Raw genomic sequence first — 26,674 nt, 5'->3', positions numbered from 1 at the left:
TCCAGACCTGTCTCCCATTGAAAATGTGTGGCGCATTATGAAGCCTAATATACCACAACGGAGACCCCCGGACTGTTGAACAACTTAAGCTGTACATCAAGCAAGAATGGGAAAGATTTCCACCTGAAAAGCTTCAAAAATGTGTCTCCTCAGTTCCCAAACGTTTACTGAGTGTTGTTAAAATGAAAGGCCATGTAACACAGTGGTAAAATTGCCCCTGTTAATGATTATTTGCACAAAAAAAAGTTAAAACATTAAATATCTTGTCTTTGCAGTCTATTCAATTGAATATACGTTGAAAAGGATTTGCAAATCATTGTATTCTGTTTTTATTTACCATTTACACAAATGTACCAACTTCACTGGCTTTGGGTTGTGTACACCACCAACATCATGTAACATTTCACAGCAGGTAAAACCTGTTTTTTAGGTTTTAAACGAGTCAACTAATGTGTACACTGCACACCAAATCTCAAGTGACACAGATCATATTTTTTTGGGCCAGTCTAAAAGCTCCAAAAGTGCTTCAAATGGGGTCTTTTCGCATCAGATTCAGGCCACGTCAGGAGGTAGTCCGAATCCGGTTGGAATCAAATCAATCAAAAGTGACTTGAGTCTAAAATGGAAATGCGACACGAATGCAGCTCAAATGCAACTTTTTCGTCATCTTAGGGAAAGCTATGTCATTTTTTGTTTATGTTGTCGGTATGCAATAGTGCGCAAATAATAAACTATATGTAATATATGAATATATATTCTGATTCCGAAGAAATGGCGATTGGTGAAGAACCTGAATTGACGCCGTGGTGTCTATGCTTACGTTACCTACATTGCGTAAAGTTGTTTACGTTAGTGAGTTGAAAAAAAAAAGCTAATGTATTTCCAAGCTGATGTCCGTGATGCCTCTACTTAGCAGCCATAAAAAGATTAGAACCCTCCCAAATAAAATACACAATATCAATCAATCAATCAATGTTTACCTATATAGCCATAAATCATGAGTGTCTCAAAGGGCTGCACAAGCCACAAAGACATCCTCGGTTCAGATCCCACATAAGGGCGAGAAAAAACTCAACCCAATGGGATGACAATGAGAAACCTTGGAGGGGACCTAGCTTAATATTGTGAGAGTCCAGTCCATAGTGGATCTAGTTAATAGTGTGAGAGTCCAGTCCATAGTGGATCTAGTTAATAGTGTGAGAGTCCAGTCCATAGTGGATCTAACATAATAGTGTGAGAGTCCAGTCCATAGTGGATCTAGCATAATATTGTGAGAGTCCAGTCCATAGTGGATCTAGTTAATAGTGTGAGAGTCCAGTCCATAGTGGATCTAGCATAATATTGCGAGAGTCCAGTCCATAGTGGATCTAGTTAATAGTGTGAGAGTCCAGTCCATAGTGGATCTAGCATAATATTGTGAGAGTCCAGTCCATGGTGGATCTAGTTAATATTGTGAGAGTCCAGTCCATAGTGGATCTAGTTAATAGTGTGAGATTTCAGTCCATAGTGGATCTAGCATAATACTGTGAGAGTCCAGTCCATAGTGGATGTAGTTAATAGTGTGAGAGTCCAGTCCATAGTGGATCGAGCATAATAGTGTGAGATTCCAGTCTATATTGGATCTAGTTAATAGTGTGAGAGTCCAGTCCGTAGTGGATCTAGCATAATATTGTGAGAGTCCAGTCCATAGTGGATCTAGTTAATAGTGTGAGAGTCCAGTCCATAGTGGATCTAACATAATAGTGTGAGAGTACAGTCCATAGTGGATCTAACATAATTGTGTGCGAGTCCAGTCCATAGTGGATCTAGCATAATATTGTGAGAGTCCAGTCCATAGTGGATCTAGCATAATATTGTGAGAGTCCAGTCCATAGTGGATCTAGTTAATAGTGTGAGAGTCCAGTCCATAGTGGATCTAGCATAATATTGCGAGAGTCCAGTCCATAGTGGATCTAGTTAATAGTGTGAGAGTCCAGTCCATAGTGGATCTAGCATAATATTGTGAGAGTCCAGTCCATGGTGGATCTAGTTAATATTGTGAGAGTCCAGTCCATAGTGGATCTAGTTAATAGTGTGAGATTTCAGTCCATAGTGGATTTAGCATAATACTGTGAGAGTCCAGTCCATAGTGGATCTAGTTAATAGTGTGAGAGTCCAGTTCATAGTGGATCTAGCATAATATTGTGAGAGTCCAGTCCATAATGGATCTAGTTAATAGTGTGAGAGTCCAGTTCATAGTGGATCTAGCATAATATTGTGAGAGTCAAGTCCATAGTGGATCTAGTTAATAGTGTGAGAGTCCAGTCCATAGTGGATCGAGCATAATAGTGTGAGATTCCAGTCTATATTGGATCTAGTTAATAGTGTGAGAGTCCAGTCCGTAGTGGATCTAGCATAATATTGTGAGAGTCCAGTCCATAGTGGATCTAGTTAATAGTGTGAGAGTCCAGTCCATAGTGCATCTAACATAATAGTGTGAGAGTACAGTCCATAGTGGATCTAACATAATTGTGTGAGAGTCCAGTCCATAGTGGATCTAGCATAATATTGTGAGAGTCCAGTCCATAGTGAGGGGGCAGCACGGTGGGAGAGGGGTTAGTGCGTCTGCCTCACAATACGAAGGTCCTGAGTAGTCGCAAGTTCAATCCCGGTCTCGGGATCTTTCTGTGTGGAGTTTGCATGTTCTCCCCGTGACTGCGTGGGTTCCCTCCGGGGACTCCGGCTTCCTCCCACCTCCAAGGACATGCACCTGGGGATAGGTTGATTGGCAACACTAAATTGGCCCTAGTGTGTGAATGTGAGTGTGAATGTTGTCTGTCTATCTGTGTTGGCCCTGCGATGAGGTGGCGACTTGTCCAGGGTGTACCCCGCCTTCCGCCCGATTGTAGCTGAGATAGGCTCCAGTGCCCCCCGCCACCCCGAAGGGAAGAAGCGGTAGAAAATGGATGGATGGACGAGTCCATAGTGGATCTAGCATAATAGTGTGAGAGTCCAGTCCATAGTGAATCTAGCATAATATTGTGAGAGTCCAGTCCATAGTGGATCTAGTTAATAGCTTGAGAGTCCAGTCCATAGTGGACCTAGCATAATTTTGTGAGAGTCTAGTCCATAGTGGATCTAGCATAATATTGTGAGAGTCCAGTCCATAGTGGATCTAGTTAATAGTGTGAGAGTCTAGTCCATAGTCGATCTAGTTAATAGTGTGAGAGTCCAGTCCATAGTGGATCTAGTTAATAGTGTGAGAGTCTAGTCCATAGTCGATCTAGTTAATAGTGTGAGAGTCCAGTCCATAGTGGACCTAGCATAATTTTGTGAGAGTCTAGTCCATAGTCGATCTAGCATAATATTGTGAGAGTCCAGTCCATAGTGGATCTAGTTAATAGTGTGAGAGTCCAGTCCATAGTGGGGCCAGCAGGGGATCATCTTGAGTGGAGACAGGTCAGCAGCGTAGAAACATCCCAAACTGATGCACAGATGAGTGGTCCACCCTGGATCCCGACTTTGGACAGCTAGCGCCTCATCTGTGATCACTGAATCTGTGCCCCCCCTCTCCACGAAGCAGAAACGGCAGATCAACTGGTCTAAAAGGGGAATCTATTTAAAGGCTAGAGTATACAAATGAGTTTTAAGATGGGACTTAAATGCTTCCGCTGAGGTAGCATCTCTAACTGTTAGATAGCTGGGTTTGCTTATGATGTCATATCAGTTTTTCTTCTTTGCAGCTTAATTCACACGAGCGTAGCATTGAAACAAGTGAGAGTGAGTGTAGAGTTTGAGCAGAAAATGTCATATTGCTGTTCTGTTCTTGGGTGTTCCAGTCGTTCACGTAGAGAGATAGGAGAGAGCTTTCATAGAGTCCCGAAATATGTGGTTCAGGGTAAAAACGAAAGTGCCTTGAAGAAAAATATCACTTTCATCATCTCGTGGAATACAATGGGACCGCTTGTGTCTGCAGAGATAACTTTGGAAAATGTGTGTTTGAACGTTTGATTTGTTTGGGAAACTTTCTGGGATTCAATCGAGTTTTTTTCTCCCTACTATATTTGTAGTGTCTGAGAGCAGAACTTAACATAAAGAGATGGCATTAGTTTGTGTTATTTTGTGGTTGATACGCCTAAATATAATTAGACGACCTGCTTGTGCAAATAAACTAACGTCATGTTAAAGGCCTACTGAAAACCACTACTACCGACCACGCAGTCTGATAGTTTATATATCAATGATGAAATCTTAACATTATAACACATGCCAATACGGCCGGGTTAACTTATAAAGTGACATTTTAAATTTGCCGCTAAACTTCCGGTTCGAAACGCCTCTGAGGATGACGTATGCGCGTGACGTAGACCGGGGAACACGGGTATGCCTTCCACATTGAAGCCAATACGAAAAAGCTCTGTTTTCATTTCATAATTCCACAGTATTCTGGACATCTGTGTTCGTGAATCTGTTTCAATCATGTTCATTGCATTATGAAGAAGGAAGCTGAGCAAGCAAAGAAGAAAGTTGTCGGTGCGAAATGGACGTATTTTTCGAACGTAGTCAGCCACAACAGTACACAGCCGGCGCTTCTTTGTTTACATTCCCGAAAGATGCAGTCAAGATGGAAGAACTCGGATAACAGAGACTCTAACCAGGAGGACATTTGACTTGGATACACAGATGCCTGTAGAGAACTGGGACAACACAGACTCTTACCAGGATTACTTTGATTTGGATGACAAAGACGCAGACGTGCTACTGTGAGTATGCAGCTTTGGCTTTTTTTTGCGTATGTACGTAACTTTTTTAAAATATATAAGCTTTATGAACCTTGGGTTAGGTGAACGGTCTTTTGGGCTGAGTGATTGTGTGTGTTGATCAGGTGTTTCAATTGTATTGGCGTGTTCTATGGAGCTAGGAGCTAGCAGAGGAGCTAGGAGCTAGCATAACACGTACCGTACCGTACGTGCGCGTCACATACGTAACTTTTTAAAAATATATAAGCTTTATGAACCTTGGGTTAGGTGAACGGTCTTTTGGGCTGAGTGATTGTGTGTGTTGATCAGGTGTTTGAATTGTATTGGCGTGTTCTATGGAGCTAGGAGCTAGCAGAGGAGCTAGGAGCTAGCATAACAAACACGCAGGTGTTATTATGCAGGATTAATTTGTGGCATATTAAATATAAGCCTGGTTGTGTTGTGGCTAATAGAGTATATATATGTCTTGTGTTTATTTACTGTTGTAGTCATTCCCAGCTGAATATCAGGTACCGTGAGTATGCAGCCTTGGCTGCTAAACATTCGATAACTTGACCGTATGTGCGCGTCACGTACGTAACTTTTTAAAAATATATAAGCTTTATGAACCTTGGGTTAGGTAAACGGTCTTTTGGGCTGAGTGATTGTGTGTGTTGATCAGGTGTTTGAATTGTATTGGCATGTTCTATGGAGCTAGGAGCTAGCAGAGGAGCTAGGAGCTAGCATAACAAACACGCAGGTGTTTTTATGCAGGATTAATTTGTGGCATATTAAATATAAGCCTGGTTGTGTTGTGGCTAATAGAGTATATATATGTCTTGTGTTTATTTACTGTTGTAGTCATTCCCAGCTGAATATCAGGTCACCCCCGGCTCTCACAGCATCTTCCCTATCTGAATCGCTTCCACTCCCCACTAGTCCTTCACTTGCACTTTACTCATCCACAAATCTTTCATCCTCGCTCAAATTAATGGGGAAATTGTCGCTTTCTCGGTCCGAATCTCTCTCACTTCATGCGGCCATCATTGTAAACAATAGGGAACTTTGCGTATATGTTCAACTGACTACGTCACGCTACTTCCGGTAGGTGCAAGCCTTTTTTTTTATCAGATACCAAAAGTTGCAATCTTTATCGTCGTTGTTCTATACTAAATCCTTTCAGCAAAAATATGGCAATATCGCGAAATGATCAAGTATGACACATAGAATAGATCTGCTATCCCCGTTTAAATTAAAAAAAATAATTTCAGTAGGCCTTTAAGTCCTAGTGATAAATATTGTGATTGTCGGTCCAATCCACCGTATTTTTGTTGTCCATTCTCATAACAGAAATTAAAAGCTTAGTTGTTGTTGTGCAGGAAAGACAAGTTCATTATTCCACCATATTATAAAGTCTTTAGTCCCACTTGTTAGCATCAATAAAATATCCTTAATAGTATTAATAAACTAAATGAATAAATCTCTGGTAGGCTCATCAGCATATACTGATATCTTGATATCGCTTGCAAACATTGTTGAAAACAGGAACATCTACAACTAAATAATCAGACAAAATATGAACTTCACCGCATAAAAACAACTGCAGACATGAATTGTAGATGAGACTAATATTTGTAGCAGGAAATCAACTGCAAACAAACGTATCCTTTTTCTTAGTTAGTGTAACTCGTTATGTCAATCAAATATGTTACTTAGCGATGCACGAATAAACCCAACTTTGTCTTTCACCAGATTCATGTTTAATTTGTGGACCCCTCAGATGTAAATACATGATGTGCCTTCAGTCTTTTCTTCTCTAAATACCATAAGTGTCAAGTGAAGTGAGGTCGTCGTGAGCTGTATCCCCTTGGTAATTATAAATGGTTTAAATATTTTTAAAATATATTTTTCTTAAGAGTGTAAAAATCCACTCCATCCCATTTTAAATGTTTTTGTCATGATCGCTTTTATATTTTGCCTCTAAACCTTTCAAAATACACCCACATCTGCACTGATGTACAAACCCCGTTTCCATATGAGTTGGGAAATTGTGTTAGATGTAAATATAAACGGAATACAATGATTTGCTAATCCTTTTCAACCCATATTCAATTGAATGCACTACAAAGACAAGATATTTGATGTTCAAACTCATAAACTTTTGGGTTTTTTTGGCAAATAATAATTAACTTAGAATTTCATGGCTGCAACACGTGCCAAAGTAATTGGGAAAGGGCATGTTCACCACTGTGTTACATCACCTTTTCTTTTAACAACACTCAATAAACGATTGGGAACTGAGGAAACTAATTGTTGAAGCTTTGAAAGTGGAATTCTTTCCCATTCTTGTTTTATGTAGAGCTTCAGTCGTTCAACAGTCCGGAGTCTCCGCTGTCGTATTTTAGGCTTCATAATGCGCCACACATTTTCGATGGGAGACAGGTCTGGACTGCAGGTGGGCCAGGAAAGTACCTGCACTCTTTTTTTCATGAAGCCACGCTGTTGTAACACGTGCTGAATGTGGCTTGGCATTGTCTTGCTGAAATAAGCAGGGGCGTCCATGAAAAAGACGGCGCTTAGATGGCAGCAAATGTTGTTCCAAAACCTGTATGTACCTTTCAGCATTAATGGTGCCTTAACAGATGTGTAAGTTACCCATGCTTTGGGCACTAATGCACCCCCATACCATCACAGATGCCGGCTTTTGAATTTTGCGTCGATAACAGTCTGAATGGTTCGCTTCCCTTTTGGTCCAGATGACACAATGTCGAATATTTCCAAAAACAATTTGAAATGTGGACTCGTCAGACCACAGAACACTTTTCCACTTTGCATCAGTCCATCTTAGATGATCTCGGGCCCAGAGAAGCCGGCGGCGTTTCTGGGTGTTGTTGATAAATGGCTTTCTCTTTGCATAGTAGAGCTTTAACTTGCACTTACAGATGTAGCGACCAACTGTATTTAGTGACAGTGGTTTTCTGAAGTGTTCCTGAGCCCATGTGGTGATATCCTTTAGAGATTGATGTCAGTTTTTGATACAGTGCCCTCTGAGGGATCGAAGGTCACGGTCATTCAATGTTGGTTTCCGGCCATGCCGCTTATGTGGAGTGATTTCTCCAGATTCTCTGAACCTTTTGATGATATTATGCCACTATCAGGAGTCCCTACAAAACCTAAAAATGGCATAAAATGCTTTTTTTGGGAAAACTTTTTTTTTACAAAAAAAAATTCAAAAAACAGACTTGCTTCAGCAGCACAATTTTGGTGCTGTAGTTGTAGGAGACGTCTCAAAACGTCATCAGGAGTCCCTACAAAACCGAAAAATGGCATAAAATGCTTTTTTTGGGAAAACTTTTTTTTTACAAAAAAAAATTCAAAAAAACAGACTTGCTTCAGCAGCACAATTCTGGTGCTGTAGTTGTAGGAGATGTCTCAAAACGTCATCAGGAGTCCCGACTAAACCCGTAAATGTAAGAAAATGTAAGAAAATGCATTTTTTACGAAAAACATTTTTTGCTAAAATGTCGTAAGGGGGGACCCTGTCGTAAAAATTCCAAAAAACGGACTTGCTTCAGCAGCACAATTCTGGTGCTGTAGTTGTAGGAGATGTCTCAAAACGTCATCAGGAGTCCCGACTAAACCCGTAAATGTAAGAAAATGTAAGAAAATGCATTTTTTAAGAAAAATATTTTTTGCTAAAATGTCGTAAGGGGGGACCCTGTCGTAAAAATTCCAAAAAACGGACTTGCTTCAGCAGCACAATTCTGGTGCTGTAGTTGTAGGAGACGTCTCAAAACGTCATCAGGAGTCCCTACAAAACCGAAAAATGGCATAAAATGCTTTTTTTGGGAAAACTTTTTTTTTACAAAAAAAAATTCAAAAAAACAGACTTGCTTCAGCAGCACAATTCTGGTGCTGTAGTTGTAGGAGATGTCTCAAAACGTCATCAGGAGTCGCGACTAAACCCGTAAATGTAAGAAAATGTAAGAAAATGCATTTTTTACGAAAAACATTTTTTGCTAAAATGTCGTAAGGGGGGACCCTGTCGTAAAAATTCCAAAAAACTGACTTGCTTCAGCAGCACAATTCTGGTGCTGTAGTTGTAGGAGATGTCTCAAAACGTCATCAGGAGTCCCGACTAAACCCGTAAATGTAAGAAAATGTAAGAAAATGCATTTTTTAAGAAAAACATTTTTTGCTAAAATGTCGTAAGGGGGGACCCTGTCGTAAAAATGCCAAAAAACTGACTTGCTTCAGCAGTACAATTCTGGTGCTGTAGTTGTAGGAGATGTCTCAAAACGTCATCAGGAGTCCCTACAAAACCTAAAAATGGCATAAAATGCTTTTTTTGGGAAAACTTTTTTTTTACAAAAAAAATTCAAAAAACAGACTTGCTTCAGCAGCACAATTCTGGTGCTGTAGTTGTAGGAGATGTCTCAAAACGTCATCAGGAGTCCCGACTAAACCCGTAAATGTAAGAAAATGTAAGAAAATGCATTTTTTACGAAAACCATTTTTTGCTAAAATGTCGTAAGGGGGGACCCTGTCGTAAAAATTCCAAAAAACTGACTTGCTTCAGCAGCACAATTCTGGTGCTGTAGTTGTAGGAGTTGTCTCAAAACGTCATCAGGAGTCCCTACAAAACCTAAAAATGGCATAAAATGCTTTTTTTGGGAAAACTTTTTTTTTACAAAAAAAATTTCAAAAAACAGACTTGCTTCAGCAGCACAATTCTGGTGCTGTAGTTGTAGGAGATGTCTCAAAACGTCATCAGGAGTCCCGACTAAACCCGTAAATGTAAGAAAATATAAGAAAATGCATTTTTTACGAAAAACATTTTTTGCTAAAATGTCGTAAGGGGGGACCCTGTCGTAAAAATGCCAAAAAACGGACTTGCTTCAGCAGTACAATTCTGGTGCTGTAGTTGTAGGAGATGTCTCAAAACGTCATCAGGAGTCCCTACAAAACCTAAAAATGGCATAAAATGCTTTTTTTGGGAAAACTTTTTTTTTACAAAAAAAAATTCCAAAAAACGGACTTGCTTCAGCAGCACAATTCTGGTGCTGTAGTTGTAGGAGATGTCTCAAAACGTCATCAGGAGTCCCGACTAAACCCGTAAATGTAAGAAAATGTAAGAAAATGCATTTTTTAAGAAAAACATTTTTTGCTAAAATGTCGTAAGGGGGGACCCTGTCGTAAAAATGCCAAAAAAACGACTTGCTTCAGCAGCACAATTCTGGTGCTGTAGTTGTAGGAGATGTCTCAAAACGTCATCAGGAGTCCCTACAAAACCTAAAAATGGCATAAAATGCTTTTTTTGGGAAAACTTTTTTTTAACAAAAAAAAATTCAAAAAACAGACTTGCTTCAGCAGCACAATTCTGGTGCTGTAGTTGTAGGAGATGTCTCAAAACGTCATCAGGAGTCCCGACTAAACCCGTAAATGTAAGAAAATGTAAGAAAATGCATTTTTTACGAAAAACATTTTTTGCTAAAATGTCGTAAGGGGGGACCCTGTCGTAAAAATTCCAAAAAACTGACTTGCTTCAGCAGCACAATTCTGGTGCTGTAGTTGTAGGAGTTGTCTCAAAACGTCATCAGGAGTCCCTACAAAACCTAAAAATGGCATAAAATGCTTTTTTTGGGAAAACTTTTTTTTTTACAAAAAAATTTTCAAAAAACAGACTTGCTTCAGCAGCACAATTCTGGTGCTGTAGTTGTAGGAGATGTCTCAAAACGTCATCAGGAGTCCCTACAAAACCTAAAAATGGCATAAAATGCTTTTTTTGGGAAAACTTTTTTTTAACAAAAAAAAATTCCAAAAAACGGACTTGCTTCAGCAGCACATTTCTGGTGCTGTAGTTGTAGGAGATGTCTCAAAACGTCATCAGGAGTCGCGACTAAACCCGTAAATGTAAGAAAATGTAAGAAAATGCATTTTTTACGAAAAACATTTTTTGCTAAAATGTCGTAAGGGGGGACCCTGTCGTAAAAATTCCAAAAAACTGACTTGCTTCAGCAGCACAATTCTGGTGCTGTAGTTGTAGGAGATGTCTCAAAACGTCATCAGGAGTCCCGACTAAACCCGTAAATGTAAGAAAATGTAAGAAAATGCATTTTTTACGAAAAACATTTTTTGCTAAAATGTCGTAAGGGGGGACCCTGTCGTAAAAATGCCAAAAAAACGGACTTGCTTCAGCAGTACAATTCTGGTGCTGTAGTTGTAGGAGATGTCTCAAAACGTCATCAGGAGTCCCTACAAAACCTAAAAATGGCATAAAATGCTTTTTTTGGGAAAACTTTTTTTTTACAAAAAAAAATTCCAAAAAACGGACTTGCTTCAGCAGCACAATTCTGGTGCTGTAGTTGTAGGAGATGTCTCAAGACGTCATCAGGAGTCCCGACTAAACCCGTAAATGTAAGAAAATGTAAGAAAATGCATTTTTTACGAAAAACATTTTTTGCTAAAATGTCGTAAGGGGGGACCCTGTCGTAAAAATGCCAAAAAACGGACTTGCTTCAGCAGTACAATTCTGGTGCTGTAGTTGTAGGAGATGTCTCAAAACGTCATCAGGAGTCCCTACAAAACCTAAAAATGGCATAAAATGCTTTTTTTGGGAAAACTTTTTTTTTACAAAAAAAAATTCCAAAAAACGGACTTGCTTCAGCAGCACATTTCTGGTCCTGTAGTTGTAGGAGATGTCTCAAAACGTCATCAGGAGTCCCGACTAAACCCGTAAATGTAAGAAAATGTAAGAAAATGCATTTTTTACAAAAACATTTTTTGCTAAAATGTCGTAAGGGGGGACCCTGTCGTAAAAATTCCAAAAAACGGACTTGCTTCAGCAGCACAATTCTGGTGCTGTAGTTGTAGGAGATGTCTCAAAACGTCATCAGGAGTCCCGACTAAACCCGTAAATGTAAGAAAATGTAAGAAAATGCATTTTTTAAGAAAAACATTTTTTGCTAAAATGTCGTAAGGGGGGACCCTGTCGTAAAAATGCCAAAAAACCGACTTGCCTCAGCAGTACAATTCTGGTGCTGTAGTTGTAGGAGATGTCTCAAAACGTCATCAGGAGTCCCTACAAAACCTAAAAATGGCATAAAATGCTTTTTTTGGGAAAACTTTTTTTTTACAAAAAAAAATTCAAAAAACAGACTTGCTTCAGCAGCACAATTTTGGTGCTGTAGTTGTAGGAGATGTCTCAAAACGTCATCAGGAGTCCCGACTAAACCCGTAAATGTAAGAAAATGTAAGAAAATGCATTTTTTACGAAAAACATTTTTTGCTAAAATGTCGTAAGGGGGGACCCTGTCTTAAAAATTCAAAAAAACGGACTTGCTTCAGCAGCACAATTCTGGTGCTGTAGTTGTAGGAGACGTCTCAAAACGTCATCAGGAGTCCCTACAAAACCTAAAAATGGCATAAAATGCTTTTTTTGGGAAAACTTTTTTTTCACAAAAAAAAATTCAAAAAAACAGACTTGCTTCAGCAGCACAATTCTGGTGCTGTAGTTGTAGGAGATGTCTCAAAACGTCATCAGGAGTCCCGACTAAACCCGTAAATGTAAGAAAATGTAAGAAAATGCATTTTTTACGAAAAACATTTTTTGCTAAAATGTCGTAAGGTAAAATTCCAAAAAACTGACTTGCTTCAGCAGCACAATTCTGGTGCTGTAGTTGTAGGAGATGTCTCAAAACGTCATCAGGAGTCCCTACAAAACCTAAAAATGGCATAAAATGCTTTTTTTGGGAAAACTTTTTTTTTACAAAAAAAAATTCAAAAAACAGACTTGCTTCAGCAGCACAATTCTGGTGCTGTAGTTGTAGGAGATGTCTCAAAACGTCATCAGGAGTCCCGACTAAACCCGTAAATGTAAGAAAATGTAAGAAAATGCATTTTTTACGAAAAACATTTTTTGCTAAAATGTCGTAAGGTAAAATTCCAAAAAACTGACTTGCTTCAGCAGCACAATTCTGGTGCTGTAGTTGTAGGAGATGTCTCAAAACGTCATCAGGAGTCCCTACAAAACCTAAAAATGGCATAAAATGCTTTTTTTGGGAAAACTTTTTTTTTACAAAAAAAAATTCAAAAAACAGACTTGCTTCAGCAGCACAATTCTGGTGCTGTAGTTGTAGGAGATGTCTCAAAACGTCATCAGGAGTCCCGACTAAACCCGTAAATGTAAGAAAATGCATTTTTTACGAAAAACATTTTTTGCTAAAATGTCGTAAGGGGGGACCCTGTCGTAAAAATTCCAAAAAACTGATTTGCTTCAGCAGCACAATTCTGGTGCTGTAGTTGTAGGAGATGTCTTAAAACGTCATCAGGAGTCCCTACAAAACCTAAAAATGGCATAAAATGCTTTTTTTGGGAAAACTTTTTTTTTACAAAAAAAAATTCAAAAAACAGACTTGCTTCAGCAGCACAATTCTGGTGCTGTAGTTGTAGGAGATGTCTCAAAACGTCATCAGGAGTCCCGACTAAACTCGAAAATGGAAGAAATTAGAAGAAAATGCATATTTTACGGAAAAAAAATATTTTGCAAAATGTCGTAAAAAAAATATTTTGCAAAATGTCGTAAAAAAAATTCAAAAAAACAGACTTGCTTCAGCAGCACAATTCTGGTGCTGTAGTTGTAGGAGATGTCTCAAAACGTCATCAGGAGTCCCGACTAAACCCGTAAATGTAAGAAAATGCATTTTTTAAGAAAAACATTTTTTGCTAAAATGTCGTAAGGGGGGACCCTGTCATAAAAAAATGCCAAAAAACGGACTTGTTTCAGCAGTACAATTCTGGTGCTGTAGTTGTAGGAGATGTCTTAAAACGTCATCAGGAGTCCCTACAAAACCTAAAAATGGCATAAAATGCTTTTTTTGGGAAAACTTTTTTTTTACAAAAAAAAATTCAAAAAACGAACTTGTTTGAGCAGCACAATTCTGGTGCTGTAGTTGTAGGAGATGTCTCAAAACGTCATCAGGAGTCCCGACTAAACCCGTAAATGTAAGAAAATGTAAGAAAATGCATTTTTTAAGAAAAACATTTTTTGCTAAAATGTCGTAAGGGGGGACCCTGTCGTAAAAATTCCAAAAAACGGACTTGCTTCAGCAGCACAATTCTGGTGCTGTAGTTGTAGGAGATGTCTCAAAACGTCATCAGGAGTCCCGACTAAACCCGTAAATGTAAGAAAATGTATTTTTTAAGAAAAACATTTTTTTCCAAAATGTCGTAAGGGGGGACCCTGTCGTAAAAATTCCAAAAAACGGACTTCCTTCAGCAGCACAATTCTGGTGCTGTAGTTGTAGGGGATGTCTCAAAACGTCATCAGGAGTCCCTACAAAACCTAAAAATGGCATAAAATGCTTTTTTTGGGAAAACTTTTTTTTTACAAAAAAAAAATTCCAAAAAAACGGACTTCCTTCAGCAGCACAATTCTGGTGCTGTAGTTGTAGGAGATGTCTCAAAACGTCATCAGGAGTCCCGACTAAACCCGTAAATGTAAGAAAATGTAAGAAAATGCATTTTTTAAGAAAAACATTTTTTGCTAAAATGTCGTAAGGTAAAATTCCAAAAAACTGACTTGCTTCAGCAGCACAATTCTGGTGCTGTAGTTGTAGGAGATGTCTCAAAACGTCATCAGGAGTCCCTACAAAACCTAAAAATGGCATAAAATGCTTTTTTTGGGAAAACTTTTTTTTTACAAAAAAAAATTCAAAAAACAGACTTGCTTCAGCAGCACAATTCTGGTGCTGTAGTTGTAGGAGATGTCTCAAAACGTCATCAGGAGTCCCGACTAAACCCGTAAATGTAAGAAAATGTAAGAAAATGCATTTTTTACGAAAAACATTTTTTGCTAAAATGTCGTAAGGTAAAATTCCAAAAAACTGACTTGCTTCAGCAGCACAATTCTGGTGCTGTAGTTGTAGGAGATGTCTCAAAACGTCATCAGGAGTCCCTACAAAACCTAAAAATGGCATAAAATGCTTTTTTTGGGAAAACTTTTTTTTTACAAAAAAAAATTCAAAAAACAGACTTGCTTCAGCAGCACAATTCTGGTGCTGTAGTTGTAGGAGATGTCTCAAAACGTCATCAGGAGTCCCGACTAAACCCGTAAATGTAAGAAAATGCATTTTTTACGAAAAACATTTTTTGCTAAAATGTCGTAAGGGGGGACCCTGTCGTAAAAATTCCAAAAAACTGATTTGCTTCAGCAGCACAATTCTGGTGCTGTAGTTGTAGGAGATGTCTTAAAACGTCATCAGGAGTCCCTACAAAACCTAAAAATGGCATAAAATGCTTTTTTTGGGAAAACTTTTTTTTTACAAAAAAAAATTCAAAAAACAGACTTGCTTCAGCAGCACAATTCTGGTGCTGTAGTTGTAGGAGATGTCTCAAAACGTCATCAGGAGTCCCGACTAAACTCGAAAATGGAAGAAATTAGAAGAAAATGCATATTTTACGGAAAAAAAATATTTTGCAAAATGTCGTAAAAAAAATATTTTGCAAAATGTCGTAAAAAAAATTCAAAAAAACAGACTTGCTTCAGCAGCACAATTCTGGTGCTGTAGTTGTAGGAGATGTCTCAAAACGTCATCAGGAGTCCCGACTAAACCCGTAAATGTAAGAAAATGCATTTTTTAAGAAAAACATTTTTTGCTAAAATGTCGTAAGGGGGGACCCTGTCATAAAAAAATGCCAAAAAACGGACTTGTTTCAGCAGTACAATTCTGGTGCTGTAGTTGTAGGAGATGTCTTAAAACGTCATCAGGAGTCCCTACAAAACCTAAAAATGGCATAAAATGCTTTTTTTGGGAAAACTTTTTTTTTACAAAAAAAAATTCAAAAAACGAACTTGTTTGAGCAGCACAATTCTGGTGCTGTAGTTGTAGGAGATGTCTCAAAACGTCATCAGGAGTCCCGACTAAACCCGTAAATGTAAGAAAATGTAAGAAAATGCATTTTTTAAGAAAAACATTTTTTGCTAAAATGTCGTAAGGGGGGACCCTGTCGTAAAAATTCCAAAAAACGGACTTGCTTCAGCAGCACAATTCTGGTGCTGTAGTTGTAGGAGATGTCTCAAAACGTCATCAGGAGTCCCGACTAAACCCGTAAATGTAAGAAAATGTATTTTTTAAGAAAAACATTTTTTTCCAAAATGTCGTAAGGGGGGACCCTGTCGTAAAAATTCCAAAAAACGGACTTCCTTCAGCAGCACAATTCTGGTGCTGTAGTTGTAGGGGATGTCTCAAAACGTCATCAGGAGTCCCTACAAAACCTAAAAATGGCATAAAATGCTTTTTTTGGGAAAACTTTTTTTTTACAAAAAAAAAATTCCAAAAAAACGGACTTCCTTCAGCAGCACAATTCTGGTGCTGTAGTTGTAGGAGATGTCTCAAAACGTCATCAGGAGTCCCGACTAAACCCGTAAATGTAAGAAAATGTAAGAAAATGCATTTTTTAAGAAAAACATTTTTTGCTAAAATGTCGTAAGGGGGGACCCTGTCGTAAAAATGCCAAAAAACTGACCTGCTTCAGCAGTACAATTCTGGTGCTGTAGTTGTAGGAGATGTCTCAAAACGTCATCAGGAGTCCCGACTAAACCCGAAAATGGAAGAAATTAGAAGAAAATGCATATTTTACGGAAAAAAAATATTTTGCAAAATGTCGTAAAAAAAATATTTTGCAAAATGTCGTAAAAAAAATTCAAAAAAACGGACTTGCTTCAGCAGCACAATTCTGGTGCTGTAGTTGTAGGAGATGTCTCAAAACGTCATCAGGAGTCCCGACTAAACCCGTAAATGTAAGAAAATGCATTTTTTAAGAAAAACATTTTTTGCTAAAATGTCGTAAGGGGGGACCCTGTCATAAAAAAATGCCAAAAAACGGACTTGTTTCAGCAGTACAATTCTGGTGCTGTAGTTGTAGGAGATGTCTTAAAACGTCATCAGGAGTCCCTACAAAACCTAAAAATGGCATAAAATGCTTTTTTTGGGAAAACTTTTTTTTTACAAAAAAAAATTCAAAAAACGAACTTGTTTGAGCAGCACAATTCTGGTGCTGTAGTTGTAGGAGATGTCTCAAAACGTCATCAGGAGTCCCGACTAAACCCGTAAATGTAAGAAAATGTAAGAAAATGCATTTTTTACGAAAAACATTTTTTGCTAAAATGTCGTAAGGGGGGACCCTGTCGTAAAAATGCCAAAAAACGGACTTGCTTCAGCAGTACAATTCTGGTGCTGTAGTTGTAGGAGATGTCTCAAAACGTCATCAGGAGTCCCTACAAAACCTAAAAATGGCATAAAATGCTTTTATTGGGAAAACTTTTTTTTTACAAAAAAAAATTCCAAAAAACGGACTTGCTTCAGCAGCACAATTCTGGTGCTGTAGTTGTAGGAGGTGTCTCAAAACGTCATCAGGAGTTCCGACTAAACCCGTAAATGTAAGAAAATGCATTTTTTAAGAAAAACATTTTTTGCTAAAATGTCGTAAGGGGGGACCCTGTCGTAAAAATTCCAAAAAACGGACTTGCTTCAGCAGCACAATTCTGGTGCTGTAGTTGTAGGAGATGTCTCAAAACGTCATCAGGAGTCCCGACTAAACCCGAAAATGGAAGAAATTAGAAGAAAATGCATATTTTACGGCAAAAAAATATTTTGCAAAATGTCGTAAAAAAAATATTTTGCAAAATGTCGTAAAAAATTTTTTTAAAAACGGACTTGCTTCAGCAGCACAATTCTGGTGCTGTAGTTGTAGGAGATGTCTCAAAACGTCATCAGGAGTCCCGACTAAACCCGTAAATGTAAGAAAATGCATTTTTTAAGAAAAACATTTTTTGCTAAAATGTCGTAAGGGGGGACCCTGTCATAAAAAAATGCCAAAAAACGGACTTGCTTCAGCAGTACAATTCTGGTGCTGTAGTTGTAGGAGATGTCTTAAAACGTCATCAGGAGTCCCTACAAAACCTAAAAATGGCATAAAATGCTTTTTTTGGGAAAACTTTTTTTTTACAAAAAAAAATTCAAAAAACGGACTTGTTTGAGCAGCACAATTCTGGTGCTGTAGTTGTAGGAGATGTCTCAAAACGTCATCAGGAGTCCCGACTAAACCCGTAAATGTAAGAAAATGTAAGAAAATGAATTTTTTAAGAAAAACATTTTTTGCTAAAATGTCGTAAGGGGGGACCCTGTCGTAAAATTTCAAAAAACGGACTTCCTTCAGCAGCACAATTCTGGTGCTGTAGTTGTAGGAGATGTCTCAAAACGTCATCAGGAGTCCCTACAAAACCTAAAAATGGCATAAAATACTTTTTTTGGGAAAACTTTTTTTTTACAAAAAAAAATTCCAAAAAAACGGACTTGCTTCAGCAGCACAATTCTGGTGCTGTAGTTGTAGGAGATGTCTCAAAACGTCATCAGGAGTCCCGACTAAACCCGTAAATGTAAGAAAATGTATGAAAATGCATTTTTTACGAAAAACATTTTTTGCTAAAATGTCGTAAGGGGGGACCCTGTCGTAAAAATGCCAAAAAACGGACTTGCTTCAGCAGTACAATTCTGGTGCTGTAGTTGTAGGAGATGTCTCAAAACGTCATCAGGAGTCCCTACAAAACCTAAAAATGGCATAAAATGCTTTTTTTGGGAAAACTTTTTTTACAAAAAAAAATTCCAAAAAACGGACTTGCTTCAGCAGCACAATTCTGGTGCTGTAGTTGTAGGAGATGTCTCAAAACGTCATCAGGAGTCCCGACTAAACCCGTAAATGTAAGAAAATGTAAGAAAATGCATTTTTTAAGAAAAATTTTTTTTGCTAAAATGTCGTAAGGGGGGAGACCCTGTCGTAAAAATGCCAAAAAACGGACTTGCTTCAGCAGTACAATTCTGGTGCTGTAGTTGTAGTAGATGTCTCAAAACGTCATCAGGAGTCCCTACAAAACCTAAAAATGGCATAAAATTCTTTTTTTGGGAAAACTTTTTTTTTACAAAAAAATTTTCAAAAAACAGACTTGCTTCAGCAGCACAATTCTGGTGCTGTAGTTGTAGGAGATGTCTCAAAACGTCATCAGGAGTCCCGACTAAACCCGTAAATGTAAGAAAATGTAAGAAAATGCATTTTTTAAGAAAAACATTTTTTGCTAAAATGTCGTAAGGGGGGACCCTGTCGTAAAAATTCCAAAAAATGGACTTGCTTCAGCAGCACAATTCTGGTGCTGTAGTTGTAGGAGATGTCTCAAAACGTCATCAGGAGTCCCGACTAAACCCGAAAATGGAAGAAATTAGAAGAAAATGCATATTTTACGGAAAAAAATATTTTGCAAAATGTCGTAAAAAAAATTCAAAAAAACGGACTTGCTTCAGCAGCACAATTCTGGTGCTGTAGTTGTAGGAGATGTCTCAAAACGTCATCAGGAGTCCCGACTAAACCCGTAAATGTAAGAAAATGCATTTTTTAAGAAAAACTTTTTTTGCTAAAATGTTGTAAGGGGGGACCCTGTCATAAAAAAATGCCAAAAAACGGACTTGCTTCAGCAGTACAATTCTGGTGCTGTAGTTGTAGGAGATGTCTTAAAACGTCATCAGGAGTCCCTACAAAACCTAAAAATGGCATAAAATGCTTTTTTTGGGAAAACTTTTTTTTTACAAAAAAAAATTCCAAAAACGGACTTGTTTGAGCAGCACAATTCTGGTGCTGTAGTTGTAGGAGATGTCTCAAAACGTCATGAGGAGTCCCGACTTAACCCGTAAATGTAAGAAAATGTAAGAAAATGCATTTTTTACGAAAAACATTTTTTGCTAAAATGTCGTAAGGGGGGACCCTGTCGTAAAAATTCCAAAAAACGGACTTGCTTCAGCAGCACAATTCTGGTGCTGTAGTTGTAGGAGATGTCTCAAAACGTCATCAGGAGTCCCGACTAAACCCGTAAATGTAAGAAAACGTAAGAAAATGCATTTTTTAAGAAAAACATTTTTTGCTAAAATGTCGTAAGGGGGGACCCTGTCGTAAAAATGCCAAAAAACGGACTTGCTTCAGCAGTACAATTCTGGTGCTGTAGTTGTAGGAGATGTCTTAAAACGTCATCAGGAGTCCCTACAAAACCTAAAAATGGCATAAAATGCTTTTTTTGGGAAAAAAAAATTTTTACAAAAAAAAATTCAAAAAACGGACTTGTTTGAGCAGCACAATTCTGGTGCTGTAGTTGTAGGAGATGTCTCAAAACGTCATCAGGAGTCCCGACTAAACCCGTAAATGTAAGAAAATGTAAGAAAATGCATTTTTTAAGAAAAACATTTTTTGCTAAAATGTCGTAAGGGGGGACCCTGTCGTAAAAATTCCAAAAAACGGACTTGCTTCAGCAGCACAATTCTGGTGCTGTAGTTGTAGGAGATGTCTCAAAACGTCATCAGGAGTCCCGACTAAACCCGAAAATGGAAGAAATTAGAAGAAAATGCATATTTTACGGAAAAAAAATATTTTGCAAAATGTCGTAAAAAAAATATTTTGCAAAATGTCGTAAAAAAAATTCAAAAAAACGGACTTGCTTCAGCAGCACAATTCTGGTGCTGTAGTTGTAGGAGATGTCTCAAAACGTCATCAGGAGTCCCGACTAAACCCGTAAATGGAAGAAAATGCATTTTTTAAGAAAAACATTTTTTGCTAAAATGTCGTAAGGGGGGACCCTGTCATAAAAAAAATGCCAAAAAACGGACTTGCTTCAGCAGTACAATTCTGGTGCTGTAGTTGTAGGAGATGTCTTAAAACGTCATCAGGAGTCCCTACAAAACCTAAAAATGGCATAAAATGCTTTTTTTGGGAAAACTTTTTTTTTACAAAAAAAAATTCCAAAAAAACGGACTTGCTTCAGCAGCACAATTCTGGTGCTGTAGTTGTAGGAGATGTCTCAAAACGTCATCAGGAGTCCCGACTAAACCCATAAATGTAAGAAAATGTATGAAAATGCATTTTTTACGAAAAACATTTTTTGCTAAAATGTCGTAAGGGGGGAGCCTGTCGTAAAAATGCCAAAAAACGGACTTGCTTCAGCAGTACAATTCTGGTGCTGTAGTTGTAGGAGATGTCTCAAAGTGTCATCAGGAGTCCCTACAAAACCTAAAAATGGCATAAAATGCTTTTTTTGGGAAAACTTTTTTTTTACAAAAAAAAATTCCAAAAAACGGACTTGCTTCAGCAGCACAATTCTGGTGCTGTAGTTGTAGGAGATGTCTCAAAACGTCACCAGGAGTCCCGACTAAACCCGTAAATGTAAGAAAATGTAAGAAAATGCATTTTTTAAGAAAAAAATTTTTTGCTAAAATGTCGTAAGGGGGGACCCTGTCGTAAAAATGCCAAAAAACGGACTTGCTTCAGCAGTACAATTCTGGTGCTGTAGTTGTAGTAGATGTCTCAAAACGTCATCAGGAGTCCCTACAAAACCTAAAAATGGCATAAAATTCTTTTTTTGGGAAAACTTTTTTTTTACAAAAAAAATTTCAAAAAACAGACTTGCTTCAGCAGCACAATTCTGGTGCTGTAGTTGTAGGAGATGTCTCAAAACGTCATCAGGAGTCCCGACTAAACCCGAAAATGGAAGAAATTAGAAGAAAATGCATATTTTACGGAAAAAAATATTTTGCAAAATGTCGTAAAAAAAATTCAAAAAAACGGACTTGCTTCAGCAGCACAATTCTGGTGCTGTAGTTGTAGGAGATGTCTCAAAACGTCATCAGGAGTCCCGACTAAACCCGTAAATGTAAGAAAATGCATTTTTTAAGAAAAACATTTTTTGCTAAAATGTTGTAAGGGGGGACCCTGTCATAAAAAAATGCCAAAAAACGGACTTGCTTCAGCAGTACAATTCTGGTGCTGTAGTTGTAGGAGATGTCTTAAAACGTCATCAGGAGTCCCTACAAAACCTAAAAATGGCATAAAATGCTTTTTTTGGGAAAACTTTTTTTTTACAAAAAAAAATTCCAAAAACGGACTTGTTTGAGCAGCACAATTCTGGTGCTGTAGTTGTAGGAGATGTCTCAAAACGTCATGAGGAGTCCCGACTTAACCCGTAAATGTAAGAAAATGTAAGAAAATGCATTTTTTACGAAAAACATTTTTTGCTAAAATGTCGTAAGGGGGGACCCTGTCGTAAAAATTCCAAAAAACGGACTTGCTTCAGCAGCACAATTCTGGTGCTGTAGTTGTAGGAGATGTCTCAAAACGTCATCAGGAGTCCCGACTAAACCCGTAAATGTAAGAAAACGTAAGAAAATGCATTTTTTAAGAAAAACATTTTTTGCTAAAATGTCGTAAGGGGGGACCCTGTCGTAAAAATGCCAAAAAACGGACTTGCTTCAGCAGTACAATTCTGGTGCTGTAGTTGTAGGAGATGTCTTAAAACGTCATCAGGAGTCCCTACAAAACCTAAAAATGGCATAAAATGCTTTTTTTGGGAAAAAAAAAATTTTACAAAAAAAAATTCAAAAAACGGACTTGTTTGAGCAGCACAATTCTGGTGCTGTAGTTGTAGGAGATGTCTCAAAACGTCATCAGGAGTCCCGACTAAACCCGTAAATGTAAGAAAATGTAAGAAAATGCATTTTTTAAGAAAAACATTTTTTGCTAAAATGTCGTAAGGGGGGACCCTGTCGTAAAAATTCCAAAAAACGGACTTGCTTCAGCAGCACAATTCTGGTGCTGTAGTTGTAGGAGATGTCTCAAAACGTCATCAGGAGTCCCGACTAAACCCGAAAATGGAAGAAATTAGAAGAAAATGCATATTTTACGGAAAAAAAATATTTTGCAAAATGTCGTAAAAAAAATATTTTGCAAAATGTCGTAAAAAAAATTCAAAAAAACGGACTTGCTTCAGCAGCACAATTCTGGTGCTGTAGTTGTAGGAGATGTCTCAAAACGTCATCAGGAGTCCCGACTAAACCCGTAAATGGAAGAAAATGCATTTTTTAAGAAAAACATTTTTTGCTAAAATGTCGTAAGGGGGGACCCTGTCTTAAAAATTCCAAAAAATGGACTTGCTTCAGCAGCACAATTCTGGTGCTGTAGTTGTAGGAGATGTCTTAAAACGTCATCAGGAGTCCCTACAAAACCTAAAAATGGCATAAAATGCTTTTTTTGGGAAAAAAAAATTTTTACAAAAAAAAATTTAAAAAACGGTCTTGTTTCAGCAGCACAATTCTGGTGCTGTAGTTGTAGGAGATGTCTCAAAACGTCATCAGGAGTCCCAACTAAACCCGTAAATGTAAGAAAATGTAAGAAAATGCATTTTTTTAAGAAAAACATTTTTTGCTAAAATGTCCTAAGGGGGGACCCTGTCGTAAAAATTCCAAAAACGGACTTGCTTCAGCAGCACAATTCTGTTGCTGTAGTTGTAGGAGATGTCTCAAAACGTCATCAGGAGTCCCGACTAAACCCGAAAATGGAAGAAATTAGAAGAAAATGCATATTTTACGGAAAAAAAATATTTTGAAAAATGTCGTAAAAAAAATAAAAAAAACGGACTTGCTTCAGCAGCACAATTCTGGTGCTGTAGTTGTAGGAGATGTCTTAAAACGTCATCAGGAGTCCCTACAAAACCTAAAAATGGCATAAAATGCTTTTTTTAGGAAAACTTTTTTTTTACAAAAAAATTTTTAGAAAACGGTCTTGTTTCAGCAGCACAATTTTGGTGCTGTAGTTGTAGGAGATGTCTCAAAACGTCATCAGGAGTCCCAACTAAACCCGTAAATGTAAGAAAATGTAAGAAAATGCATATTTTACGAAAAACATTTTTTGCTAAAATGTCGTAAGGGGGGACCCTGTCGTAAAAATTCCAAAAAACGGACTTGCTTCAGCAGCACAACTCTGGTGCTGTAGTTGTAGGAGATGTCTTAAAACGTCATCAGGAGTCCCGACAAAACCTAAAAATGGCATAAAATGCTTTTTTTGGGAAAACTTTTTTTTTACAAAAAAAAATTTAAAAAACGGTCTTGTTTCAGCAGCACAATTCTGGTGCTGTAGTTGTAGGAGATGTCTCAAAACGTCATCAGGAGTCCCGACTAAACCCGTAAATGTAAGAAAATGTAAGAAAATGCATTTTTTACGCGAAACATTTTTTGCTAAAATGTCGTAAGGGGGGACCCTGTCGTAAAAATTCCAAAAAACGGACTTGCTTCAGCAGCACAATTCTGGTGCTGTTGTTGTAGGAGATGTCTCAAAACGTCATCAGGAGTCCCGACTAAACCCGTAAATGTAAGAAAATGCATATTTTACGAAAAACATTTTTTGCTAAAATGTCGTAAGGGGGGACCCTGTCGTAAAAACTCCAAAAAACGGACTTGCTTCAGCAGCACAATTCTGGTGCTGTAGTTGTAGGAGATGTCTCAAAACGTCATCAGGTGTCCCTACAAAACCTAAAAATGGCATAAAATGCTTTTTTTGGGAAAACTTTTTTTTTACAAAAAAAAATTTAAAAAACGGTCTTGTTTCAGCAGCACAATTCTGGTGCTGTAGTTGTAGGAGATGTCTCAAAACGTCATCAGGAGTCCCGACTAAACCCGTAAATGTAAGAAAATGTAAGAAAATGCATTTTTTACGCAAAACATTTTTTGCTAAAATGTCGTAAGGGGGGACCCTGTCGTAAAAATTCAAAAAAACGGACTTGCTTCAGCAGCACAATTCTGGTGCTGTAGTTGTAGGAGATGTCTCAAAACGTCATCAGGAGTCCCGACTAAACCCGTAAATGTAAGAAAATGTAAAAAAAATGCATATTTTACGAAAAACATTTTTTGCTAAAACGTCACTCTGTCGTAAAAACTCCAAAAAACGGAATTGCTTCAGCAGCACAATTCTGGTGCTGTAGTTGTAGGAGATGTCTCAAAACGTCATCAGGAGTCACGACTAAACCCGTAAATGTAAGAAAATGCATTTTCTACGCAAAACATTTTTTGCTAAAATGTCGTAAGGGGGGACCCTGTCGTAAAAATTCCAAAAAACGGACTTGCTTCAGCAGCGCAATTCTGGTGCTGTAGTTGTAGGAGATGTCTCAAAACGTCATCAGGAGTCCCTACAAAACCTAAAAATGGCATGAAATGCTTTTTTTTTGAAAACTTTTTTTCACAAAAAAAAATTCAAAAAACAGACTTGCTTCAGCAGCACAATTCTGGTGCTGTAGTTGTAGGAGATGTCTCAAAACGTCATCAGGAGTCCCGACAAAACCTAAAAATGGCATAAAATGCTTTTTTTTGGAAAACTTTTTTTTTACAAAAAAAATTTTTAAAAACGGTCTTGTTTCAGCAGCACAATTCTGGTGCTGTAGTTGTAGGAGATGTCTCAAAACGTCATCAGGAGTCCCGACAAAACCTAAAAATGGCATAAAATGCTTTTTTTTGGAAAACTTTTTTTTTACAAAAAAAATTTTTAAAAACGGTCTTGTTTCAGCAGCACAATTCTGGTGCTGTAGTTGTAGGAGATGTCTCAAAACGTCATCAGGAGTCCCGACTAAACCCGTAAATGTAAGAAAATGTAAGAAAATGCATTTTTTACGTGAAACATTTTTTGCTAAAATGTCGTAAGGGGGAACCTGTCGTAAAAATTCAAAAAAACGGACTTGCTTCAGCAGCACAATTCTAGTGCTGTAGTTGTAGGAGATGTCTCAAAACGTCATCAGGAGTCCCTACAAAACCTAAAAATGGCATCTCCTGTTCCCACAGTACCTCCGTGTCTCCGCAGTGAGCCGTGCGCCTCACCTGCCGATCTTCCCCCTGGACTCTGACTGCCTTCCTCGACCCCCGCACTCGGACCTGGACTTCTGGACGCCTCTCTCCTGCCCCCACGGACCTCGCTCGGATCACGAACCTCTTTTGCTTCGCCCCTCTGGACTTCTTTGCTGCAACAACCAACACACACTTACAATAACCTCTGGTAACTTATATTTGGTTAACTTCTACACATAGCCCTGCATCCACACACATAGTAGCATACACACCCTACGTAATCATCAAGCTCAAATAAAACCCGTTGAGCTAGACCTCCTGCTGTCGTACCGTCTCCTTCCCCCTTCGTCTTACGTAACAGTACCGGTACCAAAATGTATTTTGATACTTTTCTAAAAAAAAGGGTACCACAAAAAATTGCATTATTAGCTTTATTTGAACAAAACATCTTAGTGTACATGAAACATATGTTTATTATTGTCATTTAGTCCTCAAATAAAAAAGTGAACATACTAGACAACTTGTCTTTTAGTAGTAAGTAAACAAACAAAGACTCCTAATTAGTCTGCTGACGTATGCATTAACATATTGTGTCATTTATCTACCTATTATTTTGTACACATGAGGGACAAACTGTAACAAATTGATTATTAATCTACTTGTTCATTTGCTGTTAAAATCTGCTTATTTTCTGTTTCAACATTTTCTATCTACACTTTTGTTCAAATGTAATAATCACTTATTCTTCTCTTCTTTGATACTTTACATTAGTTTTGGATGATACCACACATTTAGGTATCGATCTGATACCAAGTAGTTACAGGATCATACATTGGTCATTTTCAAAGTCCTCATGTGTCCAGGGACGTATTTACTGACTTTATAAACATAATATACATTTACAAAAAAAAGGAAAAAAGATTTTGTGACGATAAAAAATATCGATGTAATCATAGTAGTATCGACTAGATACGCTCTTGTACTTGGTATCATTACAGTAGATGTCAGGTGTAGATCCACCCATGGCGTTTGTTTACATTGTGATGGCGGTGAGATATTGTATCCTCCTACGGTGTGTAGTGAAGCATGTTTAGGTATTCCTCATCCTCCAGTGATAATGCTACTTGTAAAAAACGTACTTTATTTGTCGCCATGGAGGCCAGGATTAGTGATTTAGAAGTAGCTGAAACACTGTGGATGTGTGTTAGCTGCGAGCTAGTTAGCCATGTCTTAAAGCAGCTCTTCCTGAGGGTGTTTCAG

At 37.9% G+C, this 26,674-nt stretch overlaps 1 long non-coding RNA gene across 1 annotated transcript in view; it reads left to right on the top strand.

Annotated features, from left to right (window-relative positions):
- The window catches only part of LOC133648368 (uncharacterized), a 326,771-nt gene extending 300,931 nt beyond the window's left edge, over positions 1-25,840 (top strand). Inside the window, exon 5 of the long non-coding RNA XR_009825865.1 lies at positions 25,412-25,840. This is a non-coding gene — a long non-coding RNA (uncharacterized LOC133648368). The remainder of the gene's footprint in view (positions 1-25,411) is intronic.
- Positions 25,841-26,674: the final 834 nt, after the last annotated feature.

Source organism: Entelurus aequoreus, linkage group LG04, assembly GCF_033978785.1.
Source record: "Entelurus aequoreus isolate RoL-2023_Sb linkage group LG04, RoL_Eaeq_v1.1, whole genome shotgun sequence".
NCBI lineage: Eukaryota > Metazoa > Chordata > Actinopteri > Syngnathiformes > Syngnathidae > Entelurus > Entelurus aequoreus.
Note: the sequence above shows the minus strand (reverse complement) of the source record. Positions and strands in the feature narration are given on the sequence as shown.